Source organism: Canis lupus, chromosome 20, assembly GCF_048164855.1.
Source record: "Canis lupus baileyi chromosome 20, mCanLup2.hap1, whole genome shotgun sequence".
Lineage (NCBI taxonomy): Eukaryota > Metazoa > Chordata > Mammalia > Carnivora > Canidae > Canis > Canis lupus.
Genome location: NC_132857.1, coordinates 25,229,364 through 25,243,501, shown reverse-complemented (window position 1 = coordinate 25,243,501; position 14,138 = coordinate 25,229,364). Strand labels below are relative to the sequence as shown.

General features: G+C 38.1%; 1 long non-coding RNA gene across 1 annotated transcript in view; it reads right to left on the bottom strand.

The window, feature by feature from the left end:
* Positions 1 to 11,211, bottom strand: part of LOC140611779 (uncharacterized) — a 134,239-nt gene extending 123,028 nt beyond the window's left edge. Inside the window, exon 1 of the long non-coding RNA XR_012012987.1 lies at positions 11,136 to 11,211. This is a non-coding gene — a long non-coding RNA (uncharacterized lncRNA). The remainder of the gene's footprint in view (positions 1 to 11,135) is intronic.
* Positions 11,212 to 14,138: the final 2,927 nt, after the last annotated feature.

Below are 14,138 nucleotides of genomic sequence, written 5' to 3'. Positions count from 1 at the left end.
ACCTTGGGCGCTGAGGGGAGACCGGGTAAGACTCCCTCATCCTCTCCCTCTGCCCCTCTGCCCTGGCCTCCCCCTCCTTCTCCAAAACTAAATAAATAAAAGATTGAAATTTATATGAACTTACTATAGAGGCAGAAATGGCTAAATCACTTCAACAAATTAATGGCGAACCTGAGTGAAAAGGAAAGGGCTGAGAGACAGTCCAAACCTAAAAGACTGAGAAATCAACAACATAAATACCATTTATTACTCAAGAAGTTGGGCTCTTGTTGGGGGTGGGACGAGTATGTGAGGCAAATGGAAAGCGTCTGATTTTGATATGTGATTTAATTATTTAACATAATGATGTTCAATTATGGGCTGGAGTTTCAGAGGCAAAAGTCAAAGGGACAATACTTCCAGGCCTACCATGTAGGCTAGCACTGAGGAGGAAGGAAACTGAGGAATGAAGCCTTCCGAAAAGGTGGTTCACAGGGCTCGGGGTTAACACAGCACAGCAGCTGAGGGACTCGGGCTTCTTCATCATAAAGCTATAGAATTGATTTGTACAGTTTCTAAGACTGTACAGAGTATTTTATATCACCCACAACAAGTACTATATGGTCGTCAACGCTTGCTGATTGTTGAGACCTTACCACCTACAAACATACTTGTGAAACAGCTCCGCTTGAGAAAGAAAGAAGTAAAAGAGTGTAAGACACAGGAGTGTATTTCATCCACATTTTATTAATTATCATAGGAAATAAAAACAAAAAACCTTAGAAGAGCTCTACTTAAATGACATTTTGACGAATACTTGTTCCATGTCCAATTCTAAAAATTATAAATTGCATTTTTAATTAGGTTCTGGAAAACACACTAAAAGGGCTCAATTGTCATTATCTCTTAAAATGCTAATGAAGCAATGAGGACTGATTATTGCATTATTTTGGGCTTGTTGGGATTCATCTTCTTTAGTAGCAAAACTACTAGATACAAACATGAATTCTTCAATTACAACTAATGGTTTTCTTTCTTAATTGTCCATGCTTAGCAGAGATACTCAGCAGGATTACCCATTATTACCACTGTGATTCAGTTTCATTCAGAGTCATTGTCAGGATGTGTTAGTCATAATATCAAGGTATCATGACATCATCATCATCATAAACATTACCACTAATTTAGCAGTAGGCAATCTGGAGTGCCAAGATTTAATACATGACTTTTTAAAACTAAAAAGAATCCTTGCCTACTGCTAAAGTTATTTACCTTTGGATATTTTTAAGGGTTTATCTTTTTAACAAAATGCTCAAGGTAACTTCATGTCTGGAAAAAAAGATATATTTGTACTTTGAAATTGTAAGTCAAGAGCTATAATTCTACTAACATATGCTACTAGCCATTACAATTACATAATTAGCCATCTTATTATAATTATATTATTGCTATTATTATTAAAAGTGTTTATATGGGCTAAGTACAGTCCTCAAACCTTCGTACATATGATTTAATCCTCACACAAGACTTATGACAAACGAATCATTGCTCATTCTCAGATAGGAACGGGAAAGTGAAATTGAGTGGGAAGAAACAAACCCTTATAAACTAAAAAACATAAGGTGAATCAGCAAACACATGGCATGTAGGTCCTCGCCCCATTCATGGGATGCCTCAGAGTAATCCTCAACATGATGGCACAATATTACCAAAGATGCTAATGGAATATCCCTTGCCTGCCTCTGTCCATATTACCAAAAATGTTTATATAATTTAAGATGAATTTACGGTTGCTGTTATCAGTAAACTTTTAATTCTTTATTCAAACTTACTTATCTGAAGTCTGTCCTCTATAAAATTATAATCAATTCTTTGTTTTCTTCCAATAGTTATATTTCATATTCATCAGCTTTTCCGGCTCAATAAGCGTCATATATGGATTATAATTTTATTACATGCTACTGAACTATATACTACTAGACTTCAGAATTCCCTTCCATCCAAGCAGAAGTTAATGCAATATAAAAGAGTAAATTGTAATAGAAGTAGCCACTATCTTCTTTCTGAAATGTCTTAAAAGAGATAACTTTAAGAACGAATTGGAATATAAGAATTAAATAATTTCCACACTCTGAAAAACTTCTGAATTCTCTTGAATTCTAAAAAGCTATTAAAGTATAATCAACCAAGGATTAAGAGACAGAATAATCCATATATAAAACAATATATATTAATTTTTCACACCCAAAATGTCATTCTTGAAAGAGATAACCAACTGAGAAATTAGGACTGAAATTCAGATCCAAATACTCAAGCTTTATCCAAAAAATAAAACAACAACAGCAACGATGACAACAACGAACATGAAAAAAAAAACTGCTAAAAAACAAAGAAATTAGGCATGAAAAAGGAATAACTGATTTAAAAAAAAATCATTACTGTACTTCTCAGGATGAGATGCTGAATGTCTTTTTCTTAATAGAAAGAGGAAGATAAGGTTCAAAAGCATGGTCTGACAGCAATTTAGCCTTCTAATTAAAAGCAGGGCGGCAATATGGAACCTAACTTGGCAGCATGGTGATTCAGTTTTATCAGTTCAGCAAGACTTAAGTCATGTTCTGTGATTAAAACTATAGCTCTCACATGTGCATTGTCAATAGGAAACTTTTTAATAAAGATAAAATATGGCCTGTGAGATTTAAATCTGGTGAGAATTTAAATTTAACTTTAATTAATAATGCTCTAGCTAGAAAAATATTGGTGTTAAATATACTGCATATAAAGCAATGCTGAGTTTATTTGAAAAGGCATGGATTTTTTAAACTAATCAACAGTAATGTAGTTTTCAGGGTGAAAAAAAATGTCAGGGTACTTGACGAAAAAGGTAATTTATCTCCATAAAGAATTTTTACATCCTGAAACTTCATATATCAATCATTTTATCAACAACCACATTTGTACTTAAGCATATTTTGAGTAATGTATTAATTTCCAAATAACATCTATCTATTGATAAAATATACTGTTTCCATAAATTAGTTTAATACTCCATAGGAACCCATTCAGTGTAGGTTAAAAAATAAACTAGTGATTAGTAAGTGAGAGAGGGTTGAGTGTCAAGTTCATCTTTAAATGGAAAAAAATACAAGTATGAGTAAAGTCTTTGGGATTAAGGTAAAAAAGACCAAAAAATGCCATTTTTAATACAGATTATAAATCTGATATGACCTGATATATCAGTAGATTTTTGTTTGGGGTGTTGATGTTGTGCCTTTCGTCTTTCGTTATTTCTGTATGGTTATCATGACACCTAAGTGTGACTCCATGTTTGGACTGAAGAGCGGCAGGTTTAAGTATCGTGATTAGCAGATGAAATTATGTAGAAGATGATGAAAAATATATCGTAGGGTATAAAATAGAAATATCACCTGCCAGCCTGCTCAACAGAAGTTCCTATAGGACATACTTCCTGAGGGGTTCAGGTGAACACCATCTACACCTACTTCTGCAAACCCACCCCTGGCCATGTCTCTCATGCGATATCACCACTCTATGACCCTGAGGCCTAGGCGGTAATTTCCTTTGTCCTAGTAATTAGTTCTCCATCCTTTTTTCTCTGCCAGAATCCTTATGATGAGACTCTTCCTAGTTTCCTGGCTCTAGAACTGAATCTCTCCTAGTTTAAGCCAAATCTTCACTCTCTTCCCCATGGATTAGATATCCTGTCTTTAAACATGTGCATTTCTGCAAATACAACTTTTTTTCCTCAGATCTCTGCAACTCCACATCATTCTATGTAGGCAATTCTGTTGAAGGCAGCTACCTTAATAACTTCCCCTTCCCCCATCTCTTATAGGTTAGACCTGAATTAAATTACTCACCACAGCTTAAATAAAATCATTAAAGATTATTTTATTTGACCTTCTGTTGAATGAGACTCCCAATAAAATAATCCTGTTTTTCACCTTCATGTTTTAAATATTTAAAAAAGACCATTTAACATATCTTGTCGAAAAATTTCAGTCAGAATCGCCCTCCTGATACTCACTGATAGATGACAATTCCTAAAAGACAAATTGCCTCAACTATTTGAGTTCTCTGTAGTATAGCTTATGATATACCAAAATATCAAATATCCCTGGATATTTAGGGCCAATTGTTCAGCTTCACAGTTGACTTTATCTGTTTTTCTTTTTTTTAATATATTTTTTTATTTATTCATGAGAGACAGAGAGGGAGAGAGAGAGAGAGAGAGAGGCAGAGGGAGAAGCAGGCCCCATGCACGGAGCCCGATGTGGGACTCAATCCCGGTTCTCCAGGATCACACCCTGGACTGAAGGTGGCGCTAAACCGTTGAGCCAACCGGGCTGCCCGACTTTATCTGTTTTTCGACTGTGTTCTAAATTAGGTGGAAAGCACCCAAGGTTTGAGAGTTTCTTCTTTAAGCATGCCACTTGTCTTCCTTGACCTCATTTCTTTATGTTTATCCCTATTGGAGTCCTGTGTCAAGCTCCAGCTTCAACCAGAAATAATTTTCAGTCCTACTGTAAGCCAGGTGCAGAAGAAGATACAAAAAAATGACTTTAAAATATTCTTGCTAATACAGTTATTTGAGATAATTTCAGATAGTTATTCAATGGCCTCTCAAAAGACTTGTGGCGATGCTTTCAAAACAAGGCCTTTAAAATACAAAACTTCTTAAGTAGAAGGATCTACTTTTAAATTGCATTTGCTTTTTACCCTTCTCTACCAAGTATAGTCCATTATTACATTGAAAATATACAGCTAAGGCCTAAACATAGTAATGGAGTCATACTTTATTTATATCATTCTATAGTCTAATAAAAACCAATATGACTTTCCAGATTTTAGGGATGAGAATATGATCCAAATCACGCCACTCAGATTTGGGGGATATGTGGGGGAACTATAGGAAACAGAATCTCTCTCTCTTTTTTTTTTTTTTTTTTGCAGGTGGAACTACATAAGATGACAAAATATAACAAGAAATAAAGTGACAAAAATAAATATGACAAAATATAATTCCCCTGCATACCCCCCAAATCTAAGTGGCCTGATTTGGGCCATGTTCTCATCCCTAACCTACTGGCTGGGAACAGGGGCCAGGGAGACTCTATTTAGTCAGATGTAGGTCACATAAGTACTTCCAGGTTTTGGGTGACACCAACCTATGAAAATCTGTGGAGTGAGGCACATTTTTCTAAAAGAAAATCAGGGTGCTGAAGCCAGAAAACAGATGCTGCTTAAAAAAGAACATCCATCCAACACACACACATACTTGATATAAAATGTTATATACTCAAAAATTCATAAGTTTAAATTATAATTAATATATAGTATTTTTAATATTCAGATCAAAGAAAGACATTATGTCTATTTGTACATCAACTCTTATGCTTATGAAATGAAATCAATATAGTTATCATAGGAATTATTTTTTTTTATTTTATCTATTTTTTTGAGAGAGAGAAAGCAAAAGAGCAGGAGCAGAAGGAAAAGGAGGAGCAGGTTCCCTGCTGAGTGGGGAGCCCGATGGGGGCTCGATCCTGGGACCCTGAGATTGTGACCTGAGCCCAAGGCAGATGCTTAACTGAGCCACCCAGGGGCCCTACAGGAATTATTTAAACATCATTTTGATGACACTGACTGTATTGATTTCCTAGAGCTGCCATAACAAAGTACTACAAACTGGGCAGCTTAAGCAAACAGAAATTTATCCTCTCACGTTTCTGAAACTTGAAGTGTGCCATCAAGAAGAATGGGTCCTGGGACGTTCTTGCATACTCAGGAGGAGACTCTACTCCATGGCTCTCTTCCAGCTTCTGAGACTGTTGGAATCTTGGGTGTGCCTTGGTTTGTGGCAGCATAACGCTAATCCCTGCCATTGTGGCTGCATGGCCTTCTCCTTTATGTCCATCTGTCACCTTGTTCCTCATTATATAAACACACCAATCATACTGGATTACAGCTTACCCAAAATTCGTACGATCTCATCTTAATTTGAGTATATCTACAAAGACTCTATTTTCAAATAACGTCACAAATACAAGAGTGAGGGGCTAGGATTTCAACATATACCTTTTTTTGCGGACACAATTCAACCCATAATAGTAACTTTTACCTTATAAGAGAAAACAGTGATTAAAAATCTAGTAATTAGAGCCCATTTAATAGAAATAATTTAAATCCAGGACTGACACTTAGCTGACTATATATGTATTTTCTTTTTCTTTTTTTAAATTTTTAAAATTTATTTACGATAGTCAAAGAGAGAGAGAGAGAGAGAGAGAGGCAGAGACACAGGCAGAGGGAGAAGCAGGCTCCATGCACCAGGGAGCCTGACGTGGGATTCGATTCCGGGTCTCCAGGATCGCGCCCTGGGCCAAAGGCAGGCAGCAAACCGCTGCGCCACCCAGGGATCCCCTATATGTATTTTCTTAATTTTCATTTTTTGAGTTATATATATTCTCTATTTTATTTCCTAATGTTTTCAATTTAAAATGGGTAGGGAATAGAAGTTTGTCCATAGATGCAGTTCCGACCTCCATTTACTAAGAAAGAGTGCTCAAAATCTACACAAAATTTACAGTATAGTGTGTCAAAACTAAGTGGAAATCCATATGTTCTTTAGTTCCTTTTTTGATAGGAGTTCTTTTTTAAATTCCCATATAGTTAACTGTTATATTAGCTTCAAGTGTATAATATAGTGATTCAACACTTCCATACATTAGTCAGTGCTCATTGTAAGTGTGCTCTTAATCCCCTTAACCTATTTCACCCACCCCCTGCACTTCCCCTCTAGTAACCATTAGTTTGTTCTCTATAGTTAAGAGTCTGTTTGTCTCTCTTTTGATAGGAATTATTGATATTTTAGAATACAAGCTTCTGTGCATAGTTTAAGTGCTCTTGAAAAAAACATTTTTTAAATGTGTGAAATGACAATATTGTGTAAAACAGTAAGATGCTTTGACCCTAAATGACAGCCTGTTAGTTTTCCTACATCTCTCCCCTTGCTTCTTTATTAACTATCTCCTGAAAGCCCTCAGGGCTTTAGTTAATTGTTAATCTGCAAACATTACCTTTGGCTTTGGGTTAATTAATTTTTCCAAGTTAGAAGGGCTAATAAATAGTACAGCGCAGACTCAAACCTCGTACTATCTGATTCTCAAGAAAATTCCCACAAAATTCCCTAAAATAATGCTACCTCCTTTCTTGCATTAAAGTCTGAAATTTTAAACATGTTGTTGCCCATCTTGCACTACAATTTATTTTAACTTCTAAATGCTCTGTCCTTACCTGAAGAGACAACCGCCTCTACTGCAGTACAGCCATAATTAGCTTGTCTTTAGTATGATGGTTCAAAGTAGCAGGTAAGAATTGTGGGGGATATAGTATAGTGAGAGGCACAGGGCTAGGTGTTATTTTTTTTTAAAGATTTCATTTATTTATTAATGAGAGACACACACAGAGAGAGAGAGAGAGAGGCAGAGACACAGGCAGAGGGAGAAGCAGGCTCCACTCAGGGAGCCTGACGTGGGACTCGATCCTGGGTCTCCAGGATCAGGCTCTGGGCTGCAGGCAGCACTAAACCACTGCGCCACTGGGGCTGCCCAGGGCTAGGTGTTAAATGACATAAAACCTAGTTCCAGATGCACCACTTAATATAAATAGTTAACATTATAGGCTCTTTAATGTAACTCTGGGCAAGTCCCTTAACTGTCTGTCTGAGTAGCTCCAAAGTTAAGGAAGAGCAAGCCCTCCTCTTCCAATCATATGAAACTGAATCATATCAAACCTGTAAGAATATCGTGAAATACTGCAGATCTAATGCATACGAACTGATGATCAGCCGACGGTGTGGATGTTGATAAAATATTTCAAAAGAAATTTGGTAAATTAAGTTGCTAATAAAGTTTTCTCCAGATATTATTTTAAAATGTTACCTTTGCAAAGTCCTCCTGAAAATCAAAGTCATCCTTTGAATGACTACTGCTCTTTTTCAAATGATATAAATAAAAATTATTGGCAGAGTTAAGTGTTACATTTCAACCTTTATGATTAAAGATGTATTCACTAGCCTGCCATTCACAGGGCTTGCAGAACACTAAAAAGACAAAACTGGAAGTTTAGAAAGCATTCTCTGCAGACTTCTCATTTTAAAGTTCAGAAATTAGAAGCTAAATGCGTTTGATTCAATGATTTTATACAAAGTTACATAAGTGGAAATAATTCCATCCTTTTCCTAGTAGCAACAACAACTTCCCTAAGAAGTCTAACTTGAAGTTGCAATGAATGATTATGAAAATAGCCAGGTCCCCAGCATAAATGCTGATACAGGTCATGATTTGGAGAAGCCTCAGAATTTGGAATCAAATGAGATATATATGAATTCTAGTTCTTATTCCAAATAGCTGCATGATCATAGGCAAATTATTTGCATTCACTGAACATCAATTTTCCTTTTCGTTGTAATGGGAGCAATGAAAGGAATAAAAATGTGAGCAAAATAAAAGCAAGAAAGATGAGAGTTGGTATTGAGAACTGAATGAGATAAAAGCTAAATTCTCATGGTATGTAGTAAGCATTCAACCAATGACAGCTTATTTCTGGACTCTTAAAAATTATGCTTTAACAAAATGAGCTAAATGAATAGGCTGTTTTGCTTTTAAACCATTAGTAAATTAGCAGAAGCTGCATTATAGCTTGGTAAACATCGAGGTCAGTATCTAGGAAATCTGACTACTAATTTCAATTGCATTTATCAGTATTTGTGAGCAAATCAAAATCCAAATTATTCTGTTTGTTCATATGTTGCAATCAACAACAATCTCACTCCCCGTAAATAAAACTTTGAAAGATTTTGTGCGTGTGAAGGTCAAATGAAACAACATATGTGAAAATGCTAGGAAGATGCTCCTCCATAGAGAAGCCAAATTACTATCAACAAACAAAAGAGTAAATGTAAATTATAACAATAAAGTATAACCTCCTCAGCATTGTATCAAATAGTCAAATTCATCTGCTTGTATTTGAGGGAAGCAAAATCACACTGAAAATTCCATTCTTCTACTCTTTGAGGATTTTATTCAGTCCTTTAATTAGATATGTCAAATGTAGTAAGAAATATACCAAAATAACAGATAATTCAATGTATTTGCTGCATAGAGCATTTAGTTAAAAGAACAAAAAAGGTAGAGTAAGGAGTCATGTAACTTTTTTTTAAACTTAAGCTCGAAACAAACTTTGTTTGTTGGAAAGTTTGTGAAAAGTAGAAAGTAGAGTACTCCATGCCCTGAGTTGATGATGCAGTGGGTAGGGTACCGGGCTATGTATACAAACACTGCCCACGTGAGTTTGAGGAGTAGCTTGATTATAATATCCCTGATCTACCAACGTACCAAAAATTAATATGTAGGAAGAGAAATAATCCATCCTCAAGAGCTTTCCATGCTTGAAACCCCTTCCAGGGATCCCTGGGTGGCGCAGCAGTTTGGCGCCTGCCTTTGGCCCAGGGCGCGATCCCGGAGACCCGGGATCGAATCCCACATCGGGCTCCCAGTGCATGGAGCCTGCTTCTCCCTCTGTCTCTCTCTCTCTCTCTCTCTCTCTCTCTCTCTGTGACTATCATAAATAAATAAAAATTAAAAAAAAATATATATATATAGAAACCCCTTCCATAAAGTAAAATAATAAATTCTTAAGATTAGAAAGACTTAGGCTATCATATAATCACAAATAATCAAGTGGTTCTGAAAGTGTACACAGCTTTACTAGATAAAATAGAAAAATCGCTGATCGTCTATTTCCAGATGCTTTGAAAGGGCTACACTCTGAAATACCTAAGGGGCAAGTAAATTATGCAAATAAATGGTGTGAGGATGTGGAGCAACAGGAATTCTCATTTACTGCTAGAGAGAATGCCAAATGGTACAGCCACTTTGGAAGATCCTTTGGCGGTTTCTTACATAAATAAACATACTCTTACCATATGTTTCAGCAATCACACTTCTCGGTATTTATCCAATTGCGTCGAAAACTTATGTCCAAAAAAAAAAAAAAAAAAAGAACCTGCACAAGATTGTTTATAGCAGCTTTATTCATAATTGCCAAGACTTAGGAAAAACCCAGAAGTCTTCCAGCAGGTGCCTGAGTAAATAAACTCTGGTACATCCAGATAAGGGAATATTATTCAATGCTAAAATGAATCGAATTATGAAGCCAGGGAAACACACCGGCCCAGGGCAGCGCCGTGGGAGCCCGTGCCTCTGCTGTGAAGCAGGCACAGCCCCAACCCCTGTCCCCGCCACTACCATCGCCACCCTCTAAGGACAGGAGAAAATTAGTAACCCCCCCCCCAGCCGTCAACAAGTGGGGATGCAACTCATGCACGGGAAGGTGCAGCCGCGTGTTGCTCGAAGGGAGAGAGAAGTTAGGGCTGTGTGTGCTCAAACCCTGGTCCTTTTCAGTTTGGAGAATGCGCAGAGGCGGGGAGCAGTGAGCAGCTCTGCTCACTGGGGAGCACAGGCTCGGAGGGGCCTGCTCAGCTCCTCCCCGCGGCAGAGGCCACGGCCAGAGGTCACGGCCAGGGGTCACGGCCAGGGGTCACGGCCAGGGCCTTAGGCCGGGCCTGCTGGTGGCGAGGGGTGTGCCACAGAGGGGAGCTGGCTGGGTGGGCCGGGGCCCCACAGAGGCGGGGCGGCCCAGCCCGGCCCGGGGCCGCCGTCTTTGCGGGTGCAGCCCCGGCCTCAGAGCCGCCACCCTGGGCCCAGGCCAGTGCGCACCTGCCTCTGGCGGAGCGGCCGGCCCAGCCCTGCGGTGGCCCCAGCACACCCGCGGGACACACCAGCGCTGCCGGGCGGACCTGCCGGGACCTCTCTGCATCCATTTAGCTGCAGCTTCGTTCTCACTAGGCCGCTGACTGCCCCACTGCCACGGGAGGCCCCGGGGCACAGCAGGATCAGGGAGACGCGGACAGAGCCCTGCTGCCCCGACCACGTCGCCTGGGGGCCTGGAGATCACAGCCCGCGGAGGACAACTTTCCAATAGAAGGTATTCCTTGTGCACACGGCACCTCAGCACCTGCAGATTGTCTAAACAGCTGATAGGAATTCCTGCTAGAAATGTCGATGACTTACCCATTATAAACCCAAATTAATCCATGGCCAGGGACCCCTGGGTGGCTCAGCGGTTGACTGTCTGCCTTCGGCCCAGGTCATGACCCCGGGGGTCCCGGGATCGAGTTCCGGGTCAGGCTTCCTGCAGGGAGCCTGCTTCTCCCTCTGCCTGTGTCTCTGCCTCTCTCTCTGTGTGTGACTCATGAATAAATAAAATCTCTGTTAAAAAGTCCATGACCTAAAACAAGGCAGGGTTAATGAAATGAAAAGGAAAACAGTGATTTTTTTGAAATTATATTTTATTCTTTTACAAAGATACTCATTTATTTGAGAGAGAGCGTATACTAAGCAGGGGGGTGTCAGGCAGAGGAGACAGTGGCTCCCAGCGGAGTGGGGAGCCTGACCTGGGGCTCCATCCCAGGACCTGGGATCATGATCTGAGCCAAGGTCAGACCCCTAACACACTGAGCCACCCAGGTGCCCCAAAAGTGATTTTTTTCAAAGTTACAGCCTATCTAAAGCTCATTAAATTGTGTAAAATCTTGATCATGCCACCACTGTATAGTTTCATCCGTGCATTTACCCTCTAAATTTGTCATAGTAAACAGTAAATTTTCATGTCATATTCAAGAAGATGCATGTCCTCATTAAAACTCTCTTTCAGTCAATTTCTGTTGTGTAAACTCATGATTAGCCACACTAATGAACAGAAGCAATGGCACAGAGGATCCTATGTGAGGAAATACAAAGGAGTCTATTTTTGGCATACCATATTTTTGGTATGATTTCCTTTATTATAAAGCAGATTTTATCACACCAAAACAGTTGTACTTGAATTTATTTGAAACTATTATATTTTCCTAAAACTCTTACTATTTTACTAGTAAAACAAACAAACAAACAAAAAACAAAAACAATGCTGATATATTGTAATTTATGAAAAGTAACTCAGAAGAGGAAAAACTCTTCAATGGTAAACCACAAGGTAGATAAGCTATATATGAACAATCAGTTGGGTCCTAGTCAGATAGAAGAAAGTTTATAGAGGCAAAGACGTGTGTGTCTACACATGTGTAAATGATGTATCTGCTCACGCATGTACACTTGTGCATATTTATGCATATATGTAGAAATGGTTTGGTGATGAGAAATTGCACCATTTGTCATGAAAAATTATTTTTCCATTAGTAATATTTTAATTCTGCATATTTTGTGGACCATTCTGTAGAAAAGCAAGATATAATTCACAATGTGGATGGTTAAAAGGGTATAAATTTCGGCACAAAAATATAATGCTAAAAAAATGTTATGCTAAGGCAATATTTTCTTCATTTCTTTCAAAAAATATGCAAACAGTCCCCAAGAGACTGGAGAAAATCAACTGATAGTGATATGTGATATGGATGTCCACATACCATGAGAGTATATTAAAAATTATAAATACTTCTAAAAAGTCATAAAATGTTTCATGTCCAAAAGTTCAGATTTTGAAAATGGTACTTAGCAAGATTCTTTCATCACAAAAACACAAGAAACATTACAAATCAGCAAATCTCAAGCCTCTTCTGTCCAAGTGATGCCCACCATCTATCTTAGTTAGAGACAGATGAGAAGAGGACAATTTGTCTCACCCCTCAGGGAGTAACCCAGGGTCCACCAACGGGTTAATATGACTCAAAACCAAAACAAATGCATGTTTATCAGTCTAGTTTTTTGCGTTTTTCTTTTTTCTTTTGATACAAGAAAAAAAAAGACTTCCCCATATATGTTTATCAACTATGCATGTTCAATCAATCAGAACCCCGACCTGAAAATCAAAAAAAAAATCCTTTAAAATATAGAAACACAGCAACTAGATCTATTTCTAATGTTCACTCAAGCAAATACTCATTTTTAAAGCATAAACCTCAAAATACCAGCAGGTTGTCATTATTTCATTTTAATGCTATCGTAGGAGTGGCAGTGTCACACAGCAGTTAGGAAATGGGGCTCAGGGGTCGGGTTGCCTGGACCCAAATCCTGACTCTGCCACTTTGTGGGACTATGAACTTGAGCAGGAGCTTAAGCCTCTTAAGTGCCTCACTTTCCTCCTCTACTTGACAGGGTTACTGCAGAGATTCAAAGGACTCATATACTGAGTACTTAGAATAGCGACTGTAACTATTAGCTATTATTATGTAGGGAGCTTCTCTCTACCTAATAAATAGGATATTTTTGACAATTAGTAGGTTAAAATCATCTTTGAAAAATTAAAGTAAATCAATCTCACCAGGGTTTGGAAGCCTCCTATAACAATCTTTTTTTTTTCCTCTTTTTTTTTTCTTTTTTAAACAGGAGACTATTAGTAAGTCAACAAATTATCACACATAGATGCACACACACACACACGCACACACACACACACACCACAATCTTTATTGTAATTGGATGCATCCAGTATGGAAAATTTAAGTGTTAAGATCCATTTCATAGATAATTCTGGTTTTTCCAAGGTTTATGATTCCATCATAAAAATTAATTCCCCAAGAAAGTTTGCAAATGTATCTCAGTCTATATCTCATTATTTCTTTATTACCTGTCTTTTAGTACATTTGGCTTGGTTTATATATTGTTAGCAAGACCAAAAATACTTTTCAGAAGTATAAAATGAAGATTCCACAGACACTCTAGATATTACTAGTGAAATCAGGTGAAGTATAGCAGATAGAAACTAATATTAATGAGGGAACTGGATGTGAGCGACTCTTTGAGAGTGCACGCCAACATCAGTGTTGATGGGCGTCCCTAGCTAGGACCGCTCAGGTCAGTCTCATGCAAGGTTGGCTGTTGTAGCCGACCTTGCGCATGTGAAGTCAAAAATTGGGAGACACAGCAAAATCCCTGATTCCTTTAATAACTTACAAGTCATACTTAAAAACTTCTATTTTTAATTGGTCCCACTTCAGGAAGTCCTATCTTCTATAAGGTTTACCATAGTCAACATAAAGTAGAAAATTCTTCTGTACTAGACTCTAGGAGTCCCTG